Below are 15555 nucleotides of genomic sequence, written 5' to 3'. Positions count from 1 at the left end.
GAGCCCCACCTCTGCAGTGGGTCCAGAAGGCAGTGGGGCTGCAGAGGAGGCAGACTATGAGGAAGACAGTAGGGCAGTGGGTAAGAGGGACAGGGGATGGGGAGACTGGCTTGGGCCTGGACCCACAGTGACTCACTGGACTTTGACAGACCTCTCTGTCTCTGGGTCTGCCCCACCCTAATTAGGATTGGCCAACCATCGTGAGAGTGATACCTACATTTGCTCAACAACCACAGTTTCACCCAGCACAGTGCCCTTCACTGCCTGGGTGTGAAGTGAGGGCATCTCAAGCTCCCAGACACCTAGAGATGCTGAAGGCTTTGCCCAGCCAGTCCGATGTTGACAGGACCACTGTCTCCATTTGCTGAGCCACACACTATACTGATGATACCTCATCTACTCTGTATTCATGAGTGCCGGTAGATGGGCTACTTCACTCTCTTTCCTAGATGGGAAAACCAAGGCTCAGAGAGGCTAAGCAATTTATCAAGGTCACACAGTGAGTGACAGGGCTGTAATTGATCCACTTGGGTCTAGCCACAAGGCTTATGTCTCGAGACACTTGCACATTACCCTACCAGACTTAGCATTTAACTAATGTTTTTCCTACATGGATTCTTTGAGGCCCATAAGGCATGGAGAGTAGTTTGTTTCCTTGCAGCCTCAGAATATAGCTTATTAATTAAATCGAAAAAAAAATCACAGACTTGACCTCTAGCCTTCAGACTGCAAACCTACCAGCCCTCCCCCAACACACACACACACACACACACAGTCATGCCTGTTCTCAAACCCTTGAAAACGGATGTGCCCAACTAGCCCGTTCCACTCAGTCCTAGCAAAGAAAGACTCTCCACTCTCGGCTCTCAGATTTCTGTTCCTGCAAACAGAGAGTTACATAGGGGAAGCTGGGCAGCCTAGATTCTGTTTGTGGAACAGAGTATGACTGTGGAAGTGAGTTGGGTTCTCTAAAGAAAACAGAGCTTGGTGTGGTGGTCTTCTGGTTGAATAGTATATGCTGACTGAATGGATAAGGTGAAGCCCATTAATAGAATTCACATCATTGACCAAGTTCACTTTTTGCTCTAAGACCCTTGCACTAAGGCAACACAAGCTGCAGGAATCTTAATTCTGCATGGATAAACCAGATGAAAAATGTGTGTGTGTGTGTGTGTGTGTGTGTGTGTGTATTCCTGTTCTAATTTCTTTGCCTGTTGCTATGATTTTTTTTTAATTCCTACAAAAGAGCAACTCACAGGATGGAGGGTTTGTTTCAGCTCTTAGTAAAGGCATACCCTACCATGACGGGGAATTCAAGGTACCAGGAGCCGCAGCACAGCCATCAGCAGGACGCAGAGGGATGAACAATGATCGGGTTTAGCTCCCTTTTTCTACGTATGATTTACAGGACCCCAGCCACATACCTACATGCATACACATGTCTATGCATATACATCTATACAGCATCCCCAACCATGGTTATGATGGGTATGCCCCACCTGAGTTAATGTACGATACTCCCTCACAGGCATGACCAGACTCCATGACCCAGGTGAGTCTAGACACTATCAAGTTAACAATCAGACTAACCATCACTTCAAATCAGTGGCCCTCCCCTGGAGGTCAACTCAGGTGCCCATCACTTTCCTGTTGAATCTGCCTTCTTATTGGTGTTGCCTGGGCCACACATACCTTGGATCTACCTCTCTCTCCATTACCCTCTGCTCCTGGAGGCTCTCAACATCTCAGCACCAATCAAGTCAGTGCATAGCTGTCAAGAATTCACAAGCCCTGCACTATGAAGAGCCCCCTGCCCTTCTTGGGATGCATGCATGAGCATACACCCTCCTTCTAGCAGCCTGAGAATCTTCTACAGTTTTACTGGATCAGCAGTGTTCCTCTCCTTGTGCCCACTTTAAAGGTGAAGGAGCTGAGACAGACACTGATAAACTTCTCAGTCCTGTGTAGCCAAAGGCAGAAGAACCCATAGTCCAACTGTAATGCCCTAGACCAGGGTTTCTCAACCTGTGGGCAAGTGACCCCTTTGGGGGATAAATGATAGGGGTTGAATATCAGATATTTACGTTATGACTCATAACAGTAGCAAAACTACAGTTATGAAGTAACAACAAAAATAATTTTATAGCTGGGGGGGGGGTCAACATGAGGAACTGTATTAAAGGCTTTAGGAAGGTTAAGAGCCTCTGCCCTAGATAATACAGATTGGCAGATCATGAAGGCCACTGTTATTTTTTAATTAATTCATTTATTTTTTACACTCCATATTTTATTCTGCCCCCCCTCCCCCGTCCACCCTCCAACCATTCCACATCCCATACCTCCTCCCCAATCCCCTGTCTCCACATATCCACGTGGGTGTCCCCACCCCCCACCCCACCTGACCTATAAAAGGGCCTCCAGTCTCTTGAGGGTTAGGTGCATCATCTCTGAATGAACACAGACCCTGAAGTCCTCTACTGCATGTGTGTTGGGGGCCTCATATCAGCTGGTGTATGCTGCCTGTTTGGTGGTCCAGTGTTTGAGAGATCTCGGGGGCCCAGATTAATTGAAACTGCTGGTCCTCCTACAAGATCGTCCTTCTCCTCAGCTTCTTTCAGCCATGAAGGCCATCGTTGTGATTTGAAAGTGAAATATCCCCTATTGCTCACTTGTTTGAACACTTGATCTCCAGATGATGGCGCCGTTTTACTAAGACGCAGAACCTTAGAGGTGGCGCCTTGCTAGGGAAGTGTGGGTCACTGGGGGTGGGCCTAGAGGTCTGATAGTCTTGTCAGCTCTCTGACTTTCTGACTGTATGTGCCCACTCATGATTCGACTACTATACCTTCCCCCCCCCCCGCCATGATGGTCTGTATCCGTTCAAACTGTCAGTCTTCCTTCCTTAAGTTACACCTTTTGGGGTATTTGGTCCCAGCAAGGAGAAAAGCAACTAATACAAATACCTCAGGACAGAGCTCCTGAGAAAACAAAGGGATGCTGAGGTTCCTCCTTCCAGCGAGAGCTTAAGGGGATGGCAATGGTCAGAGGAGGCCTTTCTCCTGATACAGGAAACGGACAGGAACTTAACACCTATCTGGTCAGTCTCTCACCCTGTCCTTGGGAGGAGGGGAGACTTCCTAATCTCCCAGCTGGAGCAATTTAAAGTGATAGACCTTGGAGAGCCACTGGGCCAGACATAGCAAGCAGCTGTGCTTACACACGTGCACATACACTCAACCAAACACATCCATACACACCAACAGAATGATGCTGTGGGTATAGCTTGATGGTAGAGCATTAGCCTAGCAGATGCACGGCCCTGGCACTCCTTCCCAACCTCATAAATGCATAAAGAACTTCCTTTATCCTATGTGTGGCTGTGATCACAATCCTTCCCTCTCTGCTATAGTTTTCCTATAACAAAATATGACAGATTAATATATCCATCCCCTGAGATTGTGATAATGTATTGATACACACACATATGCATGTGTGTGTGTGTGCACATGTACACACCAATGACTAAGGGAAAAGAGGTCATTAAATGTGAGGAGTGACATGGGAGAAGTTGGAGGGAGGAGACTTGGGAAGGGCTAGAGGGAGAAAAGTGATGTCATTATATTTTATTTAAAACAAATAGACTACTAATAAAATGGCACTGACCATACAAAGCACTTCCATGTTCAGTGCCTGGTCCTGGCTTCCGGTGGGAACCATGAGCAAGGAGTACACAGTGGGCATCCCCTCCTTTCTAGATCCTTCCATAGGGTAGTGAAGTGTGAGAAGAGAGCTAAGTTCGAATCCCTCCAGCTTATCCTAAAAATAGTCGGTGCTTCTCTGCTCGTTCTGAAAGCTCAGCAAGTTGCTTCTGAGGGAACTAGGAGATTGTGAAAGGCAATCTTTCTAAACTGGGGTCAAATGTTCCTTACCCAAAAGGAACTCACAAGGGTGCAGATGAAGATGCAAGGCCGGTTCAGAGAGAGGCCTGTCCACCAAGGCCAGCCTCAGTCTAGATCCTGCAAGAGCAGGAGATACTGGGATGGCATGCTTGCCACAAAGGATGACTGTGTCTCTCGTATTTGCTCGTTCAACTCAAATTGTCTGGAAACAAGCTACGGCTCCAAAACCGGCAGGGGCAGAGGATGCAGAAATGAAAGAGTTCTTTTTAGGCTGTAGGACAAAGTCTACATGTTCTTCAGAATAAACATAGGAGTGATGATGATGGTGGTGGTGGTGGTGGTGATGATGATGATGATGATGATAACATTTACTGACATTTATTAGTTGCCACCACATTTTTAAAGCTGTACCTCCATCACTCACTCTTACCCTTGCCTTAAGTTAATAAGATAAATATTTGTCCCCATCCTGAGATGGGGAAAAAAGTTATCAGAAGTCAAGTTACTTCAGTGGAGGTTTCAGAAACTCTCTGCCTGGAGAGATTTCCACAGGTGCTGGGTGTTAGGGGGAGTGTCTTGTGGGTAATGGATCCCCAGTTGTAAGGACAGCAAAAGCTGCTCTCACACACCACCCCCTCTAGCCCTACTCCTACAATCCCTTTTTACGCATTGGTTCATCTCTATAGACCCTTAAATTCTACCAGCCAACAGTTCCAACTGCATGAATCTTTGGCTTATTCTGATTGGCTGCATTTTTTTCTTTTTTTCTGATTGGCTGTCTTGGGCTTCTTCTGATTGGCTGAGTCTTTGGCTTATTCTGATTGGCTGCATCTTTGATCTATTCATTGCTAATCAAGGGAACTCTCCTCCACCGCAGAGCAAATGCTTCAATCGTCTCTGTATTTCCAACACCAGGAGAGTGAGAAAATTGCTCCTCTATTCTCTCCTGAACGTAGAGAACCCTGATCCCACAAGATCTACCTTGCAGCGAGCTCCAGAGTGCTTGAAAACCAAGCAGAAAAGAATTCATCATGGAAACGATCAAATGAAACACAGCAAGAAAAAGACAATGAAAAAACATGCCTGCCAGCACTGGAGCCTGAGAGAAGTCTGTGGGAACTGTGAGCAACCACAGCCAATCCAGGGGCGACAACCTGAGCTCTCAAAGATCTGAAGATCTTAGAAGTCTGAAGATCTCAGATCTAAGACTGCGCTGACTCTGAATGCAAGCTGCCCATCCTCCCCAGGACACTGCTGGATGCCCCCACTGCCACCCAATAGGGACAAAAACAGGAGTCATGTTACTGTTATTTTGTGAAACTTCGGGAGAAACCAACATCTTCTGTCGTGCAACTTCTGTTCTGGGCTCTATCCTTCCTGCCCTCTACAGCTTTTTCCTCTCACCCACGGGAGAAAATAGCCACATGTATCTCTCTTAAACAGCCTATGGGCTTCAAAAGCACGGGTCAGGTCATAGTGACTTGCTTTACCAGAAATCTCCACCTTAAAAATCATTCACCGGTAAACCACCAACTGGGTGCCACAAAGTATGTGTGTGTGTGTGTGTGTGTGTGTGTGTGTGTGTGTGTTTTCAGAAACTTGATTCACCCCCTCCCGCCCTGAACATTAATGGCTATATACCTGGAACTATAGTGTGGGACTTGGACAGGGGGAGTGGGGTGATATGTGAGGTAAAATTAGAGGAGGCATGGAGACTTGAAGGGCTGGCTCCTTCCCACCCAGCATGTCTCTACAAATGACTCTTACAAAGCACGTACCTTGAGATAGTCCACCAAATGTAAAGAGTCCTCCTAGTCAAAAGATGCCCTACCCTGCTCTTCAAGATCCCGATGGCCACTTAGCTATTTAAGGACCCAACATGCAGCGATGTGCTTGGCTTTGTTTTTTCTTAATATGTTCACGTGATGTGTCTGTGTGTGCTCACATGTGTGTAGGCAAATATGTGTGTGCAGGGACCAACGCTTGTGCACTTGTGTATGTATGCATGTCTGTGTGGAGGCCCGAAGTTGGTGTCCAGTGTCCTCATTGAGTGCTCTTTATTTTGTTTATTGAGGCAGGTTCTGTTGCTGAACCCAGAGATGGCAGACTCCATTTATCCTAGCTCATCCTTGTCTCACCTCCTGCGTGCTGGGATTACAAGTGGTCACTACACCTGCCCAACTTTTACATGAACTCTCGGGATATGAACTTCTGTCCTTGTGCTTGGGTGGCAAGCACCTTGTCTACTGAGCTATTTCCCCAGTTCCTCGTTGACCTTATTTAAATCCCCTTTCATAAACTTATATCGTAACCAGCCTGGCAGGAACAAAGATATTCTTGTGTCCCTTACTTTGGCTATCAGACTTTTGAAACAATGGATCTTAAGAAGCTGGAATTCCCCCAGGAATCTCATGCTGGAGGAGGGGAAAAGCCTAAAGCCTGAGCCAGCCAGGGAAGGAACCAGAAAGAGATTTCACACACTGACAACTTGTTAGAGGACCCTCCCTGCTGGAGAGACTGAAGCCCAGATAATGATGAACAGGACCGCACCTTGACCAGGACTACTTAGCGTCTGGTCCTCTACTTAAACCTTGACTTCACTTCAGGACCCGAAAGGTAGACTCAGGAGGATCAGGAGACCTCTTTGTCACTCTTTCCATTGTGTCCACATGGACTATATTTCCCAGTTCTGTTCTTTGCTATTAACCTGACTGTTTTACCTTGCTTACTGAGGTTGGGTGGCTAAGCCTGGCTTCCTGGGGCACAGACTGCATTTTAAGTCTGGTGAAAACCATATGAGCATGTTAGAGTGACTGTCTCAGTGGCTTCCTAAAACTATGCAATAGAGCACTTTCTTGAGGAAGATCAACAGTGAAGCACAAGCCTGGTGTCTGTAGCTGATGAGCTAGGCTGCAATCCCAGCAGGCATCATGCACTATCCATGAGACATGGCCACGTTAGTCTAGCCATCTGCCAGGCTTTCGTTTCCTCAAATACGAAGTGGAGCTGATCAGAGGAGCCACCTTGTCAGACAGGGTGTCCGTGACAATTCACTGTTAACACACATGAAGTTCTTGAAATGGACCCAACCCAGAGTAAATGCCCGATAACTCTCAGTGACAACTTGTCTCCCTTCTGCTTCCGCAGACAAATAGACATAAAATACCTCAGAATGTTCTTCTAGATAAGCCCCAGTTTTCTGAAAAATACTAACGAGTGATCGGGCCACACAAAGGAAATTCAGTGAAAAGCAAAGCACACAGCGAGTGGAGGACACGGGCAGCCTTCCATGTCCACAGTGAGAACTTGAACCAAGTGACAGGCGGAGCTGCTCCACACCTCTTCTTCCATCACTGCTGCCGAACATGAAGCCCAGGCATGCCAGACTCCTGCTATGTGACCTGAGGCCAGACAGGAGCAGCATTTATCCTTCCAGGGATTGAGCGAGCATCAGTGCCCGCCATCCAACAAGAATAGATTAGCACTCCTTACTCTAGAGTTGACATGATGCCAACCTTCAGGGCTTAGCTGTATTTGGAGCTGAGGACCGCCCTCCTTAGATTCATATGTACAGCCTTTTTTTTTTTTTTTTTTTTTTTTTTTTTGGCTGCCAAGGAACTAGAACCTAGAAAAATAAAGTCAGTCACGTGGCAAGTGAGGGGTGAAGGGAAAGGGTAGCCCTACTACAAGGTCTTGAAGGAAAGGCTTGAGCTCCCAGGCTCCCAGGAGGATGCAAATCCTTGGAGGAGATGTAGCAGTGGCAGGAAGCAGCCCATTTTACAGCCAAGGTCAGAGTTTTCTGACTCCAAATGCCACTCCAGTGAGGCATATCTTGATCTGAAGCCATCCATTCCAAGAATAAAAAGGGTAACTCGGACACTTGAGCTTCAGACAGACTTAATCTCTTACATGTCGCAAAACAACCTCTGATGATGCCCCTCACGTTTGGATCTGCAGCCCCAATTGCTCCAAGCATTCTCTGGACAGCTCTTCCCATTCTGAACACCTCCACGTGGGGCTTGCTGTCAACACCCTAACAAATAGCTGTCAATCATAGCCTTCTTCTATAAAAGAGTGAACACATTCTGGTGTGGCCTGTACACATCCTCTGTGCGCAGGTCATGTGTCAGATAACTTCTGTTGTTGACCCCATAGTCAGCTGTGTTCTCTGTTACTTAGTAGATGACACAGGCCCCAGGACCCGAGACCACTAGTTGTATTTGTTTCCTTTTATAAGAAGTGACCACAGCTGGTCTGGGAAGATTGTTCATTGGGCAAGAGCACTTGCTAAGTTTGAATCCCTAGCACGCATGAAAAAGCCAAGTATGGCTGTGTGTTCCTGTAAACCCAGCTGGGGGTCGGACACAGGCAGATCTTAGGACCTCCATGGCCAGCCAGCCTGGATAACAAAGTGAGCTCCAGAAGGGTGAGAGACCCTGTCTTAAAAAGTAAAATTGATAGCAATATAGATAGAGACGTTAATGTCCTCTTAGACTCTGCAGTATGCTCACAAGTATGTATACATACACAAGTGTGTAAACACACATGGAAAGGAGGGCATACACCACATGAAAAAAGACAGTAAGGAAGGAATGAGGGAAAGAAACGCCGTGACTGTGCCAGTTGTGGCCACTCATGCTTGTAATTTCAGCATTTGGGAAACTGAGGCAGGAAGATCACAAGTTCAAGGCCTGTTTGGAATACCTAGTGAGATCCTGTTTTAGAAGAGGGGGGATGGGACAAGAGGGAAGGAGAGCAGAGCAGAAAAAGATTTGGTTATATTTCTCTTCCCCCGTTTTCAAAGCCATGGCCCGCCATGGCCCACCATGTCTTTCCCATGTTGTATCGCTGTCCCATTTTCCATGTTGACATCCCCCACCCTGACCACAGGAATTGTCTCTGTGTTTGAAAATCACGTGATTAAAGGGTCTTCATCAAGGGGCTTCTTACTACATACATAATTTCTTCACAGGGTCCAGGGACTCAGGGATGGGCACAGTTGACAGCTTTCACTGTGAAACCACCTTTACCAAGGCCCACACTGCTGTTAAGGTCATCTTCTTCCAAGACCTGTATCCAGACACTCTGCCCTATGCCCTTGCCCAATCCACTCTCCGGTGGTTCCAAGTCAGCCCCATTCATCCATCACTCAATGGGGCAAATTAAATAGCTAATGAATCAGCTCATGCCTGAGTCTCCCCAAGCCAGCCACACCCTGGAAACAAGCTGCAGAGATTTACAGAAAGAGCAGGCTTTAAAGATGTCGAGTCTTAGATTTGAGCGCCAGCTCTGCCCTTCACCTTGGGCAAATTGCTCAACATTTCTCAACCTCCCTTGGCTCACCTATGAGGACACCCAGGGATGATTTTCCACTCAGAGAGTTGTGGAGGCCTCATAGGACTAAACTCAAAGCGCCTCACATAGCCCAACTTCAGGAAGCGTGAAACTAGTCATGGCTGCTCTCATGGGCTACTCATCCCCCGATGGGGCGTATGGAGGCCACAGCACACGGAGATGTGCTTGCACCTCCTAAGGTGAGAACAATAGGACTGTAAAGCAAAATGGGTTCTGGAGATGTGTCAGCCAAAAGACTAGGAGCCTGGCTTCCATCAGCCAAAGGGGCAGGGGCTTGTGATCTCACCAGACTACAGGAAGGGGACCTTGGAGTCACAGCATCTACTCAGGAGATACAGACCTGACATGTCTCTAGGTAAAGCTTTGGGGCTATTTTGAGAATGTTTACAATCAGCTGTGTAAAACTTGGCCTCAGTTTCCTCATCCTGAAAGTGGAAATAACAGTCATTAACTTTCCAAGAAGATGATAGTCCTGAGCAGAACAAACTTTTCTGGTGCTCCTGAAGGGAGCTATTGTCTGCCTAGCTTTACAGACAGAGAAGCTGAAGCTGAGATCCAGAAAAACTTACTTCCTTAAGTCCACAGGCTACTGCAGTGATGGTGCTGCTGTCAATTATGAGAGCAGTGACAGTGGCCCCTAGAGTGAGACTTGTGCCTGTGACCTGGGCTGTAGTGCAGAGGGAGTGGAGGGCTCCTTTATGTCTTCCCCACCATTCTGTTGTCCTCCCACTTTCTGTTGCCCTCCCCCTTTCTGTTGTCCTCCCCCTCTCTGCTGTCCTCCCCCTCTCTGTTGTCGTCCCCCTTTATGTTGTTCTCCCCTTTCTGCTGTCCTCTCCCTTTCTGTTATCCTCCCCCTCTCTTTACCCTCCCCTTTCTGCTGTCTTCCCCCTTTCTGTTGCTCTCCCCCTTTCTGTTACCCTCCCCCTTTCTGCTGTCCTCCCCCTCTCTGCTGTCCTCCCCCTCTCTGCTGTCCTCCCCTTTCTGTTGTCCTCCCCTTTCTGTTGTCCTCTCCTTTCTGCTATCCTCCCCCTCTCTGCTGTCCTCCCCCTCTCTGCTGTCCTCCCCCTCTCTGCTGTCCTCCCCCTTTCTGCTGTCCTCCCCCTCCCACTCTTGCTTCCTCCTCTTCTCCCCAACAGCCAGGGCAACTCTGGCTTCTTTATCACTTTTCTGCTTTTTGCAAGGCCTCACTTGTTACCCAGAATACTTTGCAAAGCCATCCCCACCTCTGGTGCCCAAAGCTACCCTGTCTTGTCATCCTCTCCCCTCTGTTGAGCATTCCTGAAATGCACCCACAAACCTCAGGGCCTTGCCCTAGCAGGCCCTCATCCTGGTCCCCTTAGGGGACATCACAGGGCCCTGTCCCCACTTGTTGCCAAGCCCAAGCCTAAAATCATCTTCTTCATATGTCCTCCTCCAAAGCCACCATCTATAAATACTTCATGTGACCAGTCTTTTTTAATTAATTATTTATTTGTTTGTTTATTTGTTTATTTTTCCTTTCTTTTGTGAGACAGGGTCTCATGTAGCCCAGGCTGGTCTCGAACTTACAACATAGATAAGGATGAGTTCCTGCCTCCACTTCCCATTTATTACCCATGTGCTCCTTCACACTGGATTTACACTGTGCTGGAGGTTGAACTGGGGCTTCCTGGATGCTATGCTCTATCAACCGAGCTACATTCTCAAACCTATCCCCAAGCCCACCTTGCCATTCCCCTTATCCTATTTCATCTAAATATGCACCACTATCTTACCAAGGAGGATCTGGTATCTCTGCTCAGCATCTCCCATCCCCACCCCCACCCAGCCAGGAAAAGCAAGCCTATTTCCTGCCCTCACTGCTGAGCCCCGGCTGCAGAGAGCAGAGCCAGCCCACAGCAGAGTTGACCCATAGCAGGTGCTCTCTGTACATTTGCTGCAAAAAGCATAGATTATCCAGCTCCCCTGGGTGCACCATGGTGCACTGGGGGAGTTCAAGAGGCACCCAGCTGAGCCCAGTGGGGAGGCCAATGGGGCTGAGCTGTTCTGAAGGAGGAACTACAGGGGTTGCTGACAGCTGCCCCTGGGCCCCTGGAGGGCACAGCTAGATAGACTCAGACCTTCCCCCTCCTCCTCCTGGAGCAAGCAGACTATACCAAGAATAATGTGAACTGAATCCCCACCTGGAATAGGAAGAGGCACGAGGCGGAGGGGGGCCGGGGGGAGACCAGAAGGCCATTTTCAAAGCCTGCTTGAAGTAGCTTTCTTTATGTAAAAAGATGAAACAAATTTGGGGCCGGGAATCTTTCCCGTGTAGAAGAAACTCAAGACTACAGCAATAGACAGAAAGCAAAACAAAGCAAGAGCATCAGAAAGACGTGGCAGAAATCAAAATACACACACACAAACCAAGACAAGTAACAAGGAAGCTGAGAATGGTGCTAACACAGCTCAGAGCAAGCCCTGACTGGAGCCCAATGACCCTTGGGAAAGAACAGCAAAAAAAACCTGAAGTGTTTCCTGACTATTCCATGGCTTGGGCAGACCTTACAGAAATGACCATCAATGTAATGATCAACTTTAAGAACAAAAGCTCATCAGATCTTTTGAACCAGCTCAAGTCCCAGAGGTTTTCATACTGGCTCAATCAACACCAGAAAGGTGATTAAAACCCTTTGATCATGGGCATGCACACAAAAGGAAGAGAGGTTTGTGTCAGCTCCCATTGTCAGTGAGACTTCAGGCCACCATAGTAGCAGAGACATAGCAAAGCAGCTCTGTAGCAGAGACCCTTCCCAGGGCAGCCAGGCAGAAGCAGAAGGAGAGATATCCTTCACAGGACAACACCATAGCTCTACCAGCTCTACCCTACAGGCCAAAGGTTCCACCACCTTCCAAACACTACCACCACCAGGTGAGGATCATAATTCAAATGCATGTACCTGTGGAAGACTTCCCACTCAAACCAAAGCACACACTTCACAGAACCCCCACATGGTCTCAATTCACACACACAGTCATAGTCACACACATAATCTTCCAACAGTCACAAGTACTGCTACATACACATTCAACTCTCTTCCACATTCATTTATATACCTGCACACACACCTGCTGGCACCCTCACTCTCAAACGCACACTCATAAGCAGGCCATAAAGCCACACATCTGATAGAAAGTTAGGAGACACCTTCCTGCATTTTCCAAACACGCATGAGTCATTTTTTGTCTGATTGTGAGACATCTGAGGACAAGGGTCTGTCCTGGGATTACTGAAACATGTCAGCGCAGCTTCAGCATGTCAATGTCCTGTGAATGCAACATGAAGTGTCACCTGTACAGCTATGTCCCATATGCTGAGCTGCACCGAAGCTCTTCACGTTCATGTGGGGTAAGAATTGATATTCTTATTTTACTAAAATGGAAATTGAGGCTGAGAAAGGTAAATAGCCATCACAAGGTCATGGCATGAGGGAAGAAAAGCCAGGATTTCCCCAATTAGCTTAACTCAAGAGCCATAGCCCTCACTACCATGTGCCTGCCAGGCACTGCAAGACTAATAAGTATTGGCCAAAACCAACTCTCCCTATGGTCTCCTTTTTGAAAGAAAATTAAGACCTGAGACCCAGACATAAAACACCTCCAATCTAAAACTTAGAGGAAGAAATCAGGCTGATACGATGTGACCCCAAATGTCTTCAAAAGGACAAAGGGATGGATGCCTAACTCTGGGAAAACCAGGGAATGTGTGGCTCCCTCTCTGTTCCCTACACACTTACGCATGTGCACACAGTCCACACACACACACCTAACACAGAGAGAAACACACACTCACGCATGCCCCACACACTCATTTCTCACAAGCATATTAGCATGCTTACATTCACACACATACACACACACACACACACACACACTGACAAACTACCACATGTTCTTATACACTCACACTCAACACATGCACAAGCTGTGATTTATATTTCTTGCCACCGTGTCAATGTCAAAATACCTGACAGAAACAACTTCAGGGAAGAAAGATTTAATTTGGCTCACAGATTTCAAAGGAATTTCGGCTAAAGGCTCCTTCAGTCCTCAGCCAAGTACTAACTGACCATCTACACGTTTCTTCTCCTGTGGCTATAGCATGGAAAGCCAGTGGTAGGGCTGTAAAAATGGGCATCTTGAAGACTCTAATCTTCTACAAGCTCAGAAAATGAACGGAGAAAGAACACAGGCTTGATGGTGCAACTCTTGTTTGCCTACTGTTTGACTTCTCACAGGAAGCGTTCCGAAGGGTATTTTGTCCCCTCTTTGGCCAGTTCCTCATTGAGAAATTCAGCTCCTAAAGTGATGATGGAACTTTTTTTTTTCAATATCCACTTCCAGGTTTGTGTTTACTTCTTCATTCATTTGGAAAAGCAGAACGAATTTCCAAATACTTACCAAATATCTCTGCTGAGCCCTGAAGACTGTCCCCAGACCCTGACAGTTAGATTGCTTCTTGGAGCCATGTAACAGAGAGTTCTATGCCTCCATCTCCTCTTCCTCTCCCCTCCTCCTGCATAATAATCCACTCTGTGGGGTTTACAAGCCCCTTAAGGTTCCATTAGATATGATGAAACAAAATAATAAAATCCATCAGGATTAGGAAGGAATGTAACGCCACCCCATGGTGATAGTGTATCAACCTCCGGAAGTAAATAGACTAATCTTAATGCCAGGAACTTCCTTATAGCATAGCCTCCCTGGAGACCAAAAAAAGAAGACACTGTCACTTGTTCTGGTGACCCTGGGAGAGGCCACTCAATGCTACCTTCTACATCTAGTCCATCTTCCAGGCCCTCTGCCTTCTATCCTTTGAGTGACCATGGGCCAATCTCCTCTTCCCTGCTGGTCCCCTCATCCTTCGCTGCAGTTCCCTGCTTACCACCATTGTATTCCTGCCATGCTGTGCACAACTGAACTATGTCCTCCCTACCTCTGCCCATGTTCATTTTCTCCCTCTGTAAGCTCCTGCTCACGCTGAGACCCAGCACTACTCAGCATGAGTATCTGCAAAGGCCCATGCTCTACTAAGCCCTTGAGGAGCCCCATGCACCACCGTCTGCTCTCATTACCTTGAGTTGAAAATAAACATCCGTTGACCAGTCTGGCTCCCACAGTGGACTCTGTGTCCTGAGAAAACAGACACTGGCTCTGGGTCTTCACTAGTTCCCATGGTCCAGCACAGGAAACATTTTCTCAAGCCTGGCTCCATACACTTCATTTGTTCTCCTTACCTGAGTTAAGCCTCACCCAGCGAAACAGGATCTAGAGGTTAAGTTCAAAATTACTGACTCTGTCAGTCACGGACATTTAGGGAACGACAGGTGGTGGAGTGGAAAATACAGCACTGTGGGCTCCAAAAAGAAGCTGATAGTGGGAATCCCAGCGTGAAATAATTTCAGGGAAATAAGTTGCCTCCACGTGGTCCAGGGTCCTTGAGTATACATGTCTGATGCCCCCACACCATCCCGCTCACCAGAAATTTATCTGAGCTTTCCTGGAGGTGGGACTCAATCCCTGGTTCACCAAAAGCCCCATGACAACCCTTTTCAAATGATGTGCCTAAGCTTGAGCCAATGATCTCATCTAATTTCATTTAAAAAACAAACAAAAAACAAACAAACAAAAAAACTATGGAGTTGGTCTTATCCCTATCACTACCACTATGTGGATGAAGAAGTTAAGCAACAGAGAAACTATATAAGTTGCCCCAAATCACACATCAGAGAAGCAAAAGGGCCGCAGTGCAAACCCCTCTTGTCACCAGAAGATTTCCAATGCCTACTGGAGGAAGGGAGGGAAAATGTCACTAAACAGGAACCAGGAACCCTGCCACATGACCTGGGTCTGATCACCATCATCCTGACCCTTGGTTTCTTCATCATTTCCCTCAGAGCCTGAGTTTACTCATGGCTCAAGAGAGTTAGCATCACTTCCTCTCCTGAGGTGTTCCCAGGCACTGCATGTCAGGTCGGTTCAAAGCTCGCCTACCACTTCCTCTGTGCCTTCCTAGGATCTCGAATCCTTGTGCATCAGCCAGTCAGTGCTGTGTAACAAGCCACTCAAAACTCATTTGCTTTAAACCAGGAGACAGTGGAGAATTTATTAATGGGACAGATAGGAAATATTTGCCACTCTACTCACTTCTGATTATGAAACCCAAAGGCAGCTGGAGAGCAATATGTAAATAAATGGGCACAACTATAGTCTAAGAAAACAGGTTAGCCATCATGCTCACAGGACATAGTTTTCCAGTCGCTGCTGCAATGAGCCTTAT

The sequence above is a fragment of the Mus caroli genome, chromosome 15 (genome assembly GCF_900094665.2).
Source record: "Mus caroli chromosome 15, CAROLI_EIJ_v1.1, whole genome shotgun sequence".
Classification (NCBI taxonomy): Eukaryota; Metazoa; Chordata; class Mammalia; order Rodentia; family Muridae; genus Mus; species Mus caroli.
The sequence above is the reverse complement of the archived record's forward strand: the minus strand, read 5'-3'. Positions refer to the sequence as shown.